The sequence below is a fragment of the Schistocerca nitens genome, chromosome 3 (genome assembly GCF_023898315.1).
Source record: "Schistocerca nitens isolate TAMUIC-IGC-003100 chromosome 3, iqSchNite1.1, whole genome shotgun sequence".
Lineage (NCBI taxonomy): Eukaryota > Metazoa > Arthropoda > Insecta > Orthoptera > Acrididae > Schistocerca > Schistocerca nitens.
Window position 1 is genome coordinate 256,596,672 of NC_064616.1, and position 14,785 is coordinate 256,611,456.

Sequence of the window (14,785 nt, forward strand, 5' to 3'; positions counted from 1 at the left end):
GGACAAAACAGGGAAAAAAACACAGAGAAGCAAGAAACAGGTACAAGGGGTAAAAACAAGATAGCAGCGACCGTGGCTGGCCGACCACGAGAATAAAAAGGAAATGCCAGCCACTCTGCGACACATTAAAACATCTGCCCTAAAAACATTAGAATGGAGAACACAAAGAGATAAAGGACATGTGCCAAAACTTATACAGAATGATAAAACCCACCATCACATACAAAATATAAGACTAAATTAGCCACTGAGGCTTTGTCAGCTAAAATTAATGGCAATTGGTCCGGTAACTGAAGAGTCTGTCGTAGGACAGCCAAAGAAGGACAGCTCACCAAGATACGGGCCACTGTCAGCTGGGTGCAGCACCAACACTGAGGTGGGTCATCATGGCACAGGAGGTAGCCGTGTGTCACCCAAGCGTGGTCAATGCAGAGCCTGCAAAGAAGCACAGAGTCCCTGTGAGAGGCCTGCATGGAGGACTATCATACATTCGTAGTCTCCTTAATGGCAAGCGGTTTGTTGTGCGTGGTGAGGTGATACCATTTCGTCTCCCAAAACTGCAAAACCTTGCAGCATAGTACTGACACACTTCAGTTGCAGAGAAGCCAATCTCCGTAAGCGGTTTATGCATAGCCTGTTTGCCCAGCTTGTCAGCAAGTTCGTTGCCTGGGATTCCAACGTGACCTGGGGTCCAGACAAACACCACTGAATGACTGGACCATTCCAGGGCATGAATGAACACCTGGGTGGTCACTACCGATGGATGACGAGGGTAGCACTGGTAGACAGCTTGTAGGCTGCTCAAGGAGTCAGTACACAAAAGAAACGACTCCCCAGGGCATGAACGGATGTGCTCAAGAGCACGAGATACAGCCACCAACTCAGCAGTGAAAACACTGCAGCCATTGGGCAAGGAATGCTGTTCAATATGTCCTCCATGGACATATGCGAATCCGACATGAGCATCAGCCATTGAGCCGTCAGTGTAAACCACTTTGTGCCTCAGTACATCTCAAGAATCGAGAGGAAGTGGCAGCGGAGAACCGTGGCCTTAACTGAGTCCTTAGGGCCATGTGAAAGGTCCACATAAAGCAAATAGCCAAGGTGTACACCATGGAGGTGCACATGAATGGACCTCAGGTATAGGTGGTAAAGGACTCCAGTTTGGAAAGAAGGGATCGGACACCAATTGGAAACCCTGGCCTGGGCCGCCGATGTGGGAGATGAACCACTGTAGGTGGGCAAATGAGATGGTGATTCAGATGTGCAGGAGAACTACGAACGTGTGCAAAGTAAGTGGCCAGCAGTTGTGCTGCCAACCCTGCAATGGAGGGACTCCGACCTCCACAAGGACGCTGGTCACCAGACTCGTCCTAAAAGCTCCTGTGACTAGGCAAACGCTACAGTGGTGCACTGGGTCGAGTAAACGCAACACTGAGGGCGCCACCAAACAGACTCCCATAGTAAAGGCGAGGGCATTGAGATGCTGCCAGCACTTCTGCTTAAGCTGACGAAGGTGAGGAAGGCAAGTCAATCGGGGGTCAAAAACCAGTAGCAAGAATCGATACGTCTCCACTACAGTGAGTAGACCGTCATTAAGGCAAAATTCTGATTCTGGATGAGTGGTATGACGCCGACAGAAGTGCGTAACACACGTCTTTGCAGCCGAAAACTGGAACCCGTGAGCTAGAGCCCATGACTGCGCCTTGTGGATGGCTCCCTGTAGGCGCCGCTCAGCAACACCAGTACTGGTGGAGAAATACGAAATGCAGAAGTTGTCTGCATAAAGAGAAGATGAGATGGATGGCCTGACAGCTGTTGCTAGACTGTCAATGGCCACTAAAAATAAACACTCAATACAGAGCCCTGAGGGACCCCATTCTCCTGGATATGGAGGGAACTAAGGGAGGCACCAACTTGGACACAGAAAGTACGAAGCGACAGGGAGTTTTGGATAAAAATTGGGAATGGGCCTCGGAAACCCCACTCCTATAATGTGGCAAGGATATGATGTTGCCAGGTGGTGACATACGCTTTTTCTAAATCAAAAAAGACGGCAACCACGGATTGGCGTAGGGAAAAGGGTGTTTGGATGGCAAACTCGAGCGACACAAGATTATCAGCGGTAGAGCAACCCTTGCGGAAGCCGCCCTGACATGGAACCAGTGGGCCAAATGACTCCAGGACCCAACCCAACTGCCAACACACCATATCTTCCAGCAGCTTACAAAGAACGTCGGTGAGGCTGATGGGCCAACAGCTATCCACATCAAGCAGGTTTTCACCGGGTTTGAGCACCGGAATGATGGTGCTGTCCTGCCATTGCGATGGAAGGACGCCATCGCACCAGATCCGGTTGAAGATGACAAGGAGATGTCGCATGTAGTCAGATGAGATATGTTTAATCATCTGACTGTGGATTCAATCTGGTCCAGGAGCTGTGTCGGGGCAATATGCAAGGCACTGAGGAGTTCCCACTCAGTAAATGGGGTGTTATAGGATTCACTGTGGCATGTAGTGAACGAGAGGACTTTCCCTTCTAGCTGGTCTTTGAGAGTGTGAAAGGCTGGCGGGTAATTCTCGAACGCAGAGACTCGAGCTTAGTGCTCGGCAATTGCGTTTGCGTCCGTAGATAACACACAATTTATGTTAACATTGTGTGGGCCTTGTCTAAAGCCCACCTGGGCAGGCATACTTGGGCCTGACACTAGGGCAGTGACAGGAAGATGACTACCACACAGGTTGTCATGTGCTCTCCAGTGGATAGATGGAAGAAGTCCTGGGCTAAAAATTGATAAATCAACGGCTGAATAACTACCATGAGCCACACTGAAATGTGTGGTGGCCACAGTACTTAAGAGGCAGAAGTTGAATTGAGACAGTAAAGTTTCGACATCTCTGCCTCGGCCAGTAAGCACAGCTCCACCCCACAAGGGGTTATGGGCATTAATATCTCCCAAAAGTAGGAAAGGTTTAGGGAGTTTATCAACCAGTGCAGCTAATACATTCAGGGATACTGCACCATCTGGAGGAAGATATACATTGCAGACAGTTACTTCCTGTGCCACCCTTATTCTGACAGCCACAGGTTCAAGATAAGTTTGAAGGGGGCACAGGTTCACTACAGAAAGTTTAAGACATGAACGCAAACTCCACCTGACACACTATTACAGTCGCTATGGTTCCTGTAGTATCCCTTATAGCTGGGGAGAGCAGGGCAGAGCTGGGAACCAGGTTTCCTGGAAGGCAATGCAGAAATCAGGTGTAAAGCTTAACAGTTACCATAGCGCAGCCAGGCAGTGGAAAAAAACTGCCGCAATTTCACTGGACGATGTCATCATGAGATTGGGAAGGCATGCAGAATTCAATGAGGCAGTTTACGCCTCAGGGTCACCTGCTGCCACCAACTTTTTCCCTGACCAGTCTATACCCATTTTGGCTGAGGGTTCGGCGAGACCTAGGTCCTCAGTGGATGCCAGAATCTCCACCTCACCCGCTGATGCAGAGCTTGTGGATAGCGGTGGTGTGGGTGCCACCACAATTCCCTTGGTCTTGGGGACCTTCTTTTTAAATTTCTCTCCCTGCTCCTTGGGTTTCCCTGGGTGGGAGGACTTCACTGATTCAGTCTCCGGGACTGAGGATGAGCATGAAGCCCTACAACCAGCTGCTTTTGGGCTCTTCAGCCACTGGCGGGTGTCATCTTTCCCACTAGCAAAAACCTGGGAAGGGAGTGACCCAGCGGACCCCTTCCTAGCGAGAGGAGACTACGACTTGCACTTCTCCGCCTCAGAAGTGGGGATTGATACCCCCAATGGTTGGGGGGGCTGTTGCTGCCGAAGTAGGTGGTGCGGGAGTGACAGGTAGAGAAGTGCCCCTCACCATCAAGGGGGCAGGTGTAGTCTTCTGGTTCTGAGAGGTGACAGGAATGCGAGGAACTGATGGAGCGACAACTGTTCTTGTAGCGGCAGCGTAAAGGAGGTCATAGCCACATGATGCTCAAATTTCCTCTTAGCCTCAGTGTAGGTTAGTCGGTCCATGGTCTTATATTCCATGATTTTCCTCTCTGTAAAATCCTGCAGTCTGGCGAGCAAGGCAAATGATGCTCTCCACAGTTGACACAGATGGGAGATGGGGCACATGGAGTATTGGGATGTGATAGACTTCCACAATTTCGGCCTGTGACACTGCAAGTGCAGCGGGGAGATATGGCCGAATTTCCAACACTTAAAGTATCACGTTCTCTTCAAAGATGAGTGTCGCATATGCCTTCAACCAGACAATAGTCGGAGATGTGTTTGGAGGCCACCTGGTCAGGCTAAATGCCTTAGACAAACTGTCCAGCGAGTGCAGAAAGGTGGAGATTATCTGATGTTTTGGGGTGGCATTATGTGGGGCTGACGTATGCCACTGGTGGTCATGGGAGGCGCTTTAACAGCTGTATGATACGTTAATGCTGTCCTCCAACTGATAGTGCAACCATTTCAGCAGCATATTGGTGAGGCAATTGTTTTCATGGACGACAATTTGCGTCCCCATCGTGCACATCTTGTGAATGACTTCCTTCAGGATAACGACATTGCTCAACTGGAATGGTCAGCATGTTCTCCAGACATGAACCCTATCGAACATGCCTGGGATAGATTGGAAAGGGCTGTTTATGGATGACGTGACCCACCTACCACTCGGAGGGATCTACACCAAATCGCCGTTGAGGAGTGGGACAATCTGGACCAACAGTGCCTTGATGAACTCGTAGATAGTATGCCACGACGAATACAGGCATGCACCAATGCACAAGGATGTGCTACTAGGCATTATCAATTTATAATGAATAGAAACAGTAACTTTTAATGAAGTTCAGTACAGTCACCTGCATCTTCATTGCACTCTTTCCTTGGATAAGTGAAAGTCAAATCCAAAAATACAACATTCTGCAATACCAATGAAGACTGTGGTTCTGACCATTCATTTTGGATTTTCTCCCTGATGTATATGTTCACACTTTATTACACTGACAAAGGCAGTAGGCCCTTTAATTAATGTAATTCCCTTTGAGCATATAATATCGGACATAAATAACAATTCAATATCACACACAGACCACTCACATGGATGAATGAAGTAGGAATGTAACAGACATTTCTTAAAGTTACACTGATGTCACGACACCCATTTGTATTGCACTCCTTTATACGGCTGCCATCAAACCTTGGACTAGTAAAATGTTTAAAAATCAGCACCTCCAGTTTCACAAACTGACAGTCAATTTACATCACCATATGCATCTATTTTCAGAAAATTCCTGTCATTCTAATAAGAAAAAAAATTACATCCATTGTCTCATAATACAATCTTTCCACATTAGCTTCCAATAAAATTGACTAATAAGGGCACTACACTGATGCCGAATCTCACAACTGTTCCCAACATATGCACGATGTATTCTGAAATCTACCTGCTGCTTAAAAAAGAATAATTGATACGAGGACTTTCATAAGTACACACAATTACTACATCACACAATTTTAATTACATCACTACATCTAGCTTACACTTTTCCAAGACGACTTACATAAAATACAGGGCAATTCAAAAAATATTTAGAAACTGACATGGCAGTGGTTCATGGTGTGGGTTCCTGTAGTCATGTCCAAGTTCATGAACCATGGGCAACGTATGAATGGCCAAGTAAGTGGTCCCGACAGTCGGGATACCAGTTACTTTGGAATAAGGCTGGGCATCTCAGACATATTCTGAGTTGTCGTCACCTTTGTGCTCATACGGCAAAGACTACCAAATCCACTGGTTAGTCCCTCAGCCGTTAAGGGTAAAACCCAAAGGGACTCGGGGCAAGTAAGGCTAGCAACCTGCTTCCCTGGTACATTAAATATGATGCTGGCAACAATCAGAGCAAAATGCCTCGGACCTTTGGAGGTGACGGAGTCCCACCTCTAACTGACAAACCAGGGACTCCTAAGATACGACTTGGCAAACAAATGGTAAGGAGATGGGGAGCTATTAATATCAATGGGGGCTACTCTGGGAAGAAGGTAGAGCTGGCAGAGGCTGCAAGTAAGATGGGGCTGGACGTTTTAGCTGTTAGTGACATTCGGGTAAGGGGTGAGAAAGAAGAGGAAGTGGGAGAATACAAGGTCTACCTGTCAGGAATCAAAGCAGGAATAGCACAATGGGGTGTAGGGATTTACATCAGGAAAGAAATGGAACCCAGCGTAGTTGCAATAAGGTATGTAAACGAACAACTGATGTGGATAGATTTGACAGTGTCTAGCAAGAAAATTAGGATTGTGTCAGTATATTCGCATTGTGAAGGGACAGATCAAGATAAGATGGATAGTTTTTATGAGGCACTCAGTGATGTAGTTGTTAGAGTAAAGGACAAGGACAGTGTTCCGCTCATGGGTGATTTTAACGCCAGGATTGGAAATCAAACAGAAGGGTATGAAAAGGTTATGGGTAAATTTGGAGAGGATATGGAGGCCAACAGGAACAGGAAACAACTCTTGGATTTCTGTGCCAGTATGGGCTTAGTAATCACAAACTCCTTTTTTAAACATAAGAACATTCACCGGTATACTTGGGAAGGCAGGGGAACCAGATCTGTCATTGACTATATAAAAACAGATCAGGAATTCAGGAAGGCTGTGAGGGACACACGTGTATTCAGGTGATTCTTTGATGACACTGATCATTATTTAATCTGCAGTGAAATTGGGATTGTGAGGCCGAAAGTGCAGGAGGTCAGGTCCATATGTAGGAGGATAAGAGTGGAGAAACTTCAGGATAAGGAAATCAGGCACAAGTACATAACAGCGATCTCAGAAAGGTACCAGTTAGTTGAATGTAGTCAATTACAGTCATTGGAAAAGGAATGCATAAGGTACAGGAACACAGTACTAGAAGTGGCTAAAGAATGTCTTGGAACAGTAGTGTGCAAAAGTAGGATGAAGCAAACAGCTTGGTGGAATGACACAGTCAAGGCAGCCTGTAAAAGGAAAAAGAAAGCCTATCAAAAATGGCTACATACTAGAACTCAGGTAGACAGAGAAAGTTATGTTGAAGAAAGAAACAAAGCCAAACAGATAATTGCAGCATCCAAGAAGAAATCTTGGGACGACTTCGGAAACAGGTTGGAGACTATGGGTCAAGCTGCTGGAAAACCATTCTGGAGTGTAATTAGCAGTCTTCGAAAGGGAGGTAAGAAGGAAATGACAAGTATTTTGGACAGGTCAGGAAAACTGATGGTGAATCCTGTGGATGCCTTGGGCAGATGGAGGGAATATTTTGAAGAGTTGCTCAATGTAAGTGAAAATGCGATCAGTAATGTTTCAGATTTCGAGGTAGAATGGGATAGGAATGATGATGGAAATAGGATCACATTTGAGGAAGTGGAGAAAATGGTCAATAGATTGCAGTGCAATAAAGCAGCTGGGTTGGATGAAATTAAGTCAGAACTCATCAAATACAGTGGAATGTCAGGTCTTAAATGGCTACACAGGATAATTGAAATGGCCTGGGAGTCGGGACAGGTTCCATCAGACTGGACAAAAGCAGTAATCACACCAATCTTTAAACATGGAAACAGAAAAGACTGTAACAACTACAGAGGTATCTCTTTAATCAGTGTTGTGGGCAAAATCTTCTCAGGTATTGTTGAAAGGAAAGTGCGAGTATTAGCTGAGGACCAATTGGATGAAAATCAGTGTGGGTTTAGGCCTCTTGGAGGTTGTCATGAACAGATCTTTAGCTTACGGCAAATAATGGAGAAGTGTTATGAGTGGAACAGGGAATTGTATCTATGCTTTATAGATCTAGAAAAGGCATATGACTGGGTTCCTAGGAGGAAGTTATTGTCTGTTCTACGAGATTATGGAATAGGAGGCAAACTTTTGCAAGCAATTAAAGGTCTTTACATGGATAGTCAGGCAGCAGTTAGAGTTGACGGTAAATTGAATTCATGGTTCAGAGTAGTTTCAGGGGTAAGACAAGGCTGCAACCTGTCTCCACTGTTGTTTATATTATTTATGAATCATATGTTGAAAACAATACACTGGCTGGGTGAGATTAAGATATGTGAACACAAAATAAGCAGTCTTGCATATGCAGATGACTTAGTTGTGATGGCAGATTCGATTGAAAGTTTGCAAAGTAATATTTCAGAGCTAGATCAGAAATGTAAGGACTATGGTATGAAGATTAGCATCTCCAAAACGAAAGTAATGTCAGTGGGAAAGAAATATAAACGGATTGAGTGCCAAATAGGAGGAACAAAGTTAGAACAGGTGGACGGTTTCAAGTACTTAGGATGCATATTCTCACAGGATGGCAACATAGTGAAAGAACTGGAAGCGAGGTGTAGCAAACCTAATGCAGTGAGCGCCCAGCTACGATCTACTCTCTTCTGCAAGAAGGAGGTCAGTACCAAGACTAAGTTATCTGTGCACCGTTCAATCTTTCGACCAACTTTGTTGTATGGGAGCGAAAGCTGGGTTGATTCAGGTTACCTTATCAACAAGGTTGAGGTTACGGATATGAAAGTAGCTAGGAGGATTGCAGGTACTAGTAGATGGGAACAATGGCAGGAGGGTGTCCACAATGAGGAAATCAAAGAAAAACTGGGAATGAACTCTATAGATGTAGCAGTCAGGGCGAACAGGCTTAGATGGTGGGGTCATGTTACACGCATGGGAGAAGCAAGGTTACCCAAGAGACTCATGGGTTCAGCAGTAGAGGGTAGGAGGAATCGGGGCAGACCAAGGAGATGGTACCTGGATTCGGTTAAGAATGATTTTGAAGTAATAGGTTTAACATCAGAAGAGGCACCAATGTTAGCACTGAATAGGTGATCATGGAGGAATTTTATAAGGGGGGCTATGCTCCAGACTGAACGTTGAAAGGCATAATCAGTCTTAAATGATGATGATGATGATGATGATGATAATGATGATGATGATGATGAACTGACATGGCACATCAGGGACACAGCCAGGATCACACAGGAAAGGGGGGGGGGGGGATCGCAAAAGCCACACAAGGGGGCGCTATGGTCACATGAGGGCACTCCTGTATAAATATGGGCGGAGTGCACAGAGACCATTCTGTTCACACCGTAGAGTAACATAGCTACATACATGTACTGTGAAATGATTGAGATGCATTCAATTTATGGCGCAGCCAAGTGCAATGGATTAGAAGTTGTGCAATTGTACCGTGCAAAATGTCTCAACAGAAAGGTGCCGTGCCACAATTATTCACCATTGTGCATCGCCGACTGTGCAAAACCGGCTGATTCCATGTGCAAACCTGGATGCTCGTTGGCAGCAGAAGGTATCGTTCTCTAAAGGGTGCAGCATAATCCATCAATAAGGACACGAGACGTATCCTGTGCTACAAATATCCCCCAACCCTTCATCTGGTGCACTGTACATAGCGAAGGACAGCATCCGTTTCATTTTCTGTGCACCCAGGCAATGTAACTGGGGGCCTGGGGGACTACGACAAGCACAGAGGGTTTGCACAATGGTTTCTGCAGGAATCCACTGCAAACAAGAGCTTCACCGGACGCTACATGTACAAAAGCCTCACAATGCTAATTTACCCTTAATGTGTGGTCTGGCATAGTCAGACTGTTTGACAGGGCCGTACATTCTCCCAGATTGACTTTATGGTCACGGCTATGTCTTATTCCTGCGAGAGGTTCCACTGGACACACTGAATGATGTCCACATTACTATTCATTACCGCATTTGATTTCAGCACAACAGAGCCCGAGTGCATTTCAGCAAATAAGTGAGGGCACATCTGCAGACAACCTTTCCTGGCAACTAGATTGGTCGCAGTGGGTCTGTCACATGGCCACTACGATCACTCTATCTGTCCCCAACATATTTTTTCTTGTGAGGATATCTGAGGGACCTTTGCTTGAAAAGCCTTTTACATCGCTGGAGGACCTAGTGGGCAGGATTGTTGCAGCAGTAGGATGTCTTCGGGCTACACCACGTATCTTTGAGAGGGTGCACTGTTCAATGCAGCATCATCATCAGGCGAGTGTCTGTGCATCTGGACAAAACTTTTTAGCATTTCCTGTAATGGGCATCCATTTGAAGGCTGTGACAAAATAACCGCAATGTAATTTGGCAGTCCCAGATGGCCTTTACAACATTCAGTTCCTATGTGACAACTGATTTTTGTTGTATGCTTGACATGCCATCTCAGTTTGTAAACGTTTCTTTGAATCACCCTGTATAATGTATAGTGTGAGAGACTCATTTAATCCTGCAGTCTGTAAAGTTCCCCCAACCTCTTCAGCAGTGGCATCTTTTAATGCAGTGGCGTCTTTTAACTAGATTAACTGATGTTTTAATTTAAACAATATTCAAAAGTTAACTAATTCTGGAATCCAAAGTTAAAACTCTCCACATTAACATAGGCAATACTAAGTTCCTGATTTATGAAATTATCAACTAACTATCTGCTGTTAAATGTAAGTCATAGTAGTCATCGAGAAAACCAGTTGTGTGTTGATGGCTAAGTTAAAGCAGTATATGTAGATAGTGAAACATTGCACCAAGTACATGAGAGTTGAGAAGAAACACAGAAAGTCAAGATAAGTATCTCTAAATGACATACATCCAGATAAAATTTGTGTTCAACTTCACCACTATACACAGCTTTGAGAAAATCTGGCTTTTATGGTATACACCTCCGTAGCTTATTACGGATTAGAGATTCTACCTATATTTCTCTTAACTCCAAGAAATTTTGCAAGGTCAGCACTCAATGCTATTCATACTTAATGTCACACAACCATAGAAGTCTGCTGTGCCAACTGGCAAATTTGTGTTTGGTACATCTACATTAGAGTCATTAAAGAAACAGCGGGTATTGAACTGCTGTTATCCAACAGCATTAAGTGACTGGCCACAGAAGGACCACATTTATGTTCCTTCAGTTTCACATAATCATTATCTTCCTTCTAATGTGGAGCGACATGGAACAGTAATCCTGATGTTTGGTGTTATTAATAGCAACAAGAAAGAGCTTATGGTAAGGTGTACCTATCAAGCACATGTGATAATTTTCTTGTTAGACACCCAGTAGTAAATTCAAGCTTCTGAATATTTAGTATTTGAGTATTATTACAGCACTTTAGCAACCTGGAGCCCCAGTGCAATTTTAATCGCAAATGAGTCAAAGGACCAAGTAGCACCAGGGAGAGATGACACTGGGTGACTAATTTATGTGCCTATCCTGGGAGCTGAATTATTAATAAACAGCGCTCGTAGCCATAGAAGTAAATAATGTATGGGCAAATTTGTTTCAGGTCCATTTATGTCAACTATAGATTAGTTCTGATTTAAATTATTTCAAAAGGGAGTTTGTTTCTGTCCTGAATAAGCTACACACACACACACACAATAAAACAACCCACACAACACAAACACTACAGAAGTATTCACTGATGAGGAATACTAACTAGTGAAAGATAAAAAGTTGATGTACCAGCGAAAGCATCTTCTAGTATGACATATCACAAGAGAGGGAAATGAGTGATATACACAGTGTGTTATCAAACACAGTCAAACACCACAAAGAAATGTGAGACCTACTGACATAGTAGTATTACCAATCAAATGGAATACAAGGAAAACATCAGCCATTTTTAAACACTGTTCAAATGCAGAGGGTGCCATTCTCTAACAAAGAGTACACTTTGGCATCCATCATCAGGGTCCCAACATGGAGCATGTAGCTGTGTGAGGTGAGGAATTTCTAAATAAAACCATACTTAAATGAAAGCATAGGCACAAACATAAATATATTGTTTGTCAGGCCCACTGCTTCACAATCACCAAAACTGCAAGACACAAAAAACTGAGTGACTTAAATTAGCAACTTCAGTAACATCCTACAATTTTGCAGTCATGAAGAAGAGCTGCCATTTTTTATTCAAAATTAAGTTTGTTCATCATCTGGTCTTCACTGCTCATGTAACTGCTCGAGGATAGTATTCTGCAAACAAATAATATGTCACAAAAGCCTGAAAAGCACCCTTCTGCCAAATAAGCAGAGGGGGTAACAGTGTAGTCTCTGCCTATCAAACACTTTTCAGATTCTGCAATCAGTCAGTTATGTTACAAGTACAAATCTTATGAAAAACCATAGGCAGAAACAGATTAAACACAACAGTAACAAATGTCCATTAATATTTGTGGAGGAGATCTGAAATAATTGTTTAACGTCTTGAGAAATCTAATAATTCAATTTGAGAACTGCTAAATATTTCATTATATTTTGCATGTTATGGTAATGAACCATTTTTACTGCAACAATTCAAAACTTCTCATCAGACGACGACAGATTTTCAATTTAAACTGTTAATCTACAATAAGCTTTTTCTTTCTTTGGCAGTAAAAATAGGACATACCATGTTTGTAAGTCAATGTCTCAATATGTAGCATCAACTGTGTTTGTGAATTTTTAAGTTTAGCACATTTTCAACTTTACAAGTAGTAATGAATTTTCAACAAGTAGATACTAAAACTACTGTACTACCTTGCTTCTTTCTTATCTTCAGAAATGCAAGCAAATGAAGATTTCCCTTGTGGCAAACTATCATTACTTTATGTAATATATGGTTGTTGCTAATAAGAATTATGTTTCACTGAACCATCACCAAGGACCTGGAATAAACAAAAATCATTTAAACAAAATAAGCAATTCAAAAAACCCATCATGATTACATTTATTACACTTCATTTATAACAATATAGTGCATAAATCACAAAATGCGCAACACTCTTTGCCAGAAATTATTTACCTAGATGTATTTCAAGTGTTACATTAGCACTGCCCACTCATTCACAATTTCATGTTACTTGAGACTACTTTAAATATGCTAACAATCCAGCAATTATTGTCATGTAGTCATCAGAATCATGTAACAAGCAGGAGAGTATGGTTGTCAATGAATGCCAGCACTCAATACTGAAAGCAGGTTTAGTGCACAAAATATGATAGGCTCATTAACAGATCTAAACTACCACATACACAAAGATTGTTCCTTTTTAAGAGAAAAACTGAATTTCCTCAAACAACCAAATGTCTGTCACTGTTAATGTTCAAAAATCTTGCAGAGCGCATAAATATAAAATGACAAATACTGGAAACAGATAAGAACCCAAATTAGAACTTGAACACTGCCAAATCAAGCTGGATGAAGCGCTAGCTGTGGTATATTGTTCCTCCTGAAAAAATAGCAACCTACTGCTTCAGAAGATTTTTCTGAATTCAGTACTGAATTCTGGCCCTGAATCTTGTCAAAGTACCACTGTGTATGGTGCATTTGAGAATTCTCCCACTCTGGTCATGTTGACACATCCACATCGCCACTACGATGCTCGAAATTTAGAGCCTCCCACTGAGGTTTCATAATCACCTTGTTTGTTTTAAAGACAATTACATGGGAAGTCTTCATAAGCAACCTACTCCTCAGGACTAACAGGGCTTAATACAAATGAAACAGATGACATCTCTATACTTGTGTTTTCTTAACATAGGATTGTACTGGCTGCTTCCTGGAAAACGACCCAGTTTTCCTGATAGTGACCAAACTTCAGCAAGTGTCAATATACTTTAAGTAAATGGCAGCTCTCATCCCCCACATTAGCAATGACTTCGTTGGACTGAAAATATGCGGCAGCCCTTGTCTTCCGCATTAACAAATCCACTCTCGCCATACATATAACTCCATGCTAGCAGATCAGGTCTTTGGCGTGACAAGGCCATACACAACACCCACTGCATGTCAGTCTTTGCTGCAGGGTTGATGAAATTTTCCCTACGCAGTTACCATCAACGTAGCTGAGCTGCTAACCAACAACCACTGCCTGACAGTCTTGCCACCTGGTGGCCAGTGCTCTGCCACTACCAACACAAGAGTACCCACCTGGACAGTTCAGCTGTCTTCCACTGGGCTGGTTTGGATTGCAGACACGGTGCACTATTTTTTTGTGATTGAAAGTAAAAAGCTTTAACAACAAATTGGCTGCAAACAGTGCAGGCATCTCCACTCGTCACCAGTGAGCTATTCACACACTCCATTCATCCAGATTCGTGTTACAGTAATAAAATGTCCGCGTCATCTGGCTGTAATCCCAGAACGTCATGGAATACCCGTCACGCTGAGAAAACTTTAAGAATCAATTCCAATATGGTGAAATGATACAACAGCAGGTGGAGTTAGTGGCCGACGCATCAAGCATCTACCTTAAGCATTCATGTAATGAATGGCTCACCTGCCGACATACATCAGCAAAGACCTGGGCAACAATGTTCGCATCCCATACTAACAAAGGTCTCTGCAAATATATATAGAGTGACGAGAAACCCACCGGCAAGTATAAACATAGAACTAAATTAGCCAATGAGAGGATGTCAGCTAAAATTAATGGCACTGAAGAGTCCATCGCAGGGCAGCAAAAGGACAGGTCAACAAGATATGGCCCACTGTCAGCCGGGCACCACACTGACACTGAGGTGGCTCATCACGGCGCAGGAGGTAGTCTTGTGTCACCCAAGCGTGGCCTATGCAGAGCCGGCAGAAAACCACCGAGTCCCTGCGAGAGGCCTGCATGGAGGACTACCACACATTAATCGTCTCTTTAATGGCATGCAGTTTGTTGTGTGCGCTGAGGTGATGCCATTTCATCTCCCAAATCCGCAAATCCTTACGGCGTGGTACTGAACGCAGGTCAGTTGCAGAGCA

The 14,785-nt window shown here is 43.6% G+C and overlaps 1 protein-coding gene across 5 annotated transcripts in view; it reads right to left on the reverse strand.

Moving 5' to 3' along the window:
• The window catches only part of LOC126248226 (uncharacterized), a 170,632-nt gene that overhangs the window by 129,264 nt on the left and 26,583 nt on the right, over window positions 1-14,785 (reverse strand). For 3 of the 5 annotated variants that reach the window (XM_049949053.1, XM_049949049.1, XM_049949050.1), the window contains 2 exons: window positions 12,574-12,701; window positions 333-435 (listed from right to left, as the gene is read on the reverse strand). The gene's annotated coding sequence lies outside the window, so the exon portion shown is untranslated. The remainder of the gene's footprint in view (window positions 1-332; window positions 436-12,573; window positions 12,702-14,785) is intronic. The other 2 variants (XM_049949052.1, XM_049949051.1) reach the window with 1 other exon arrangement.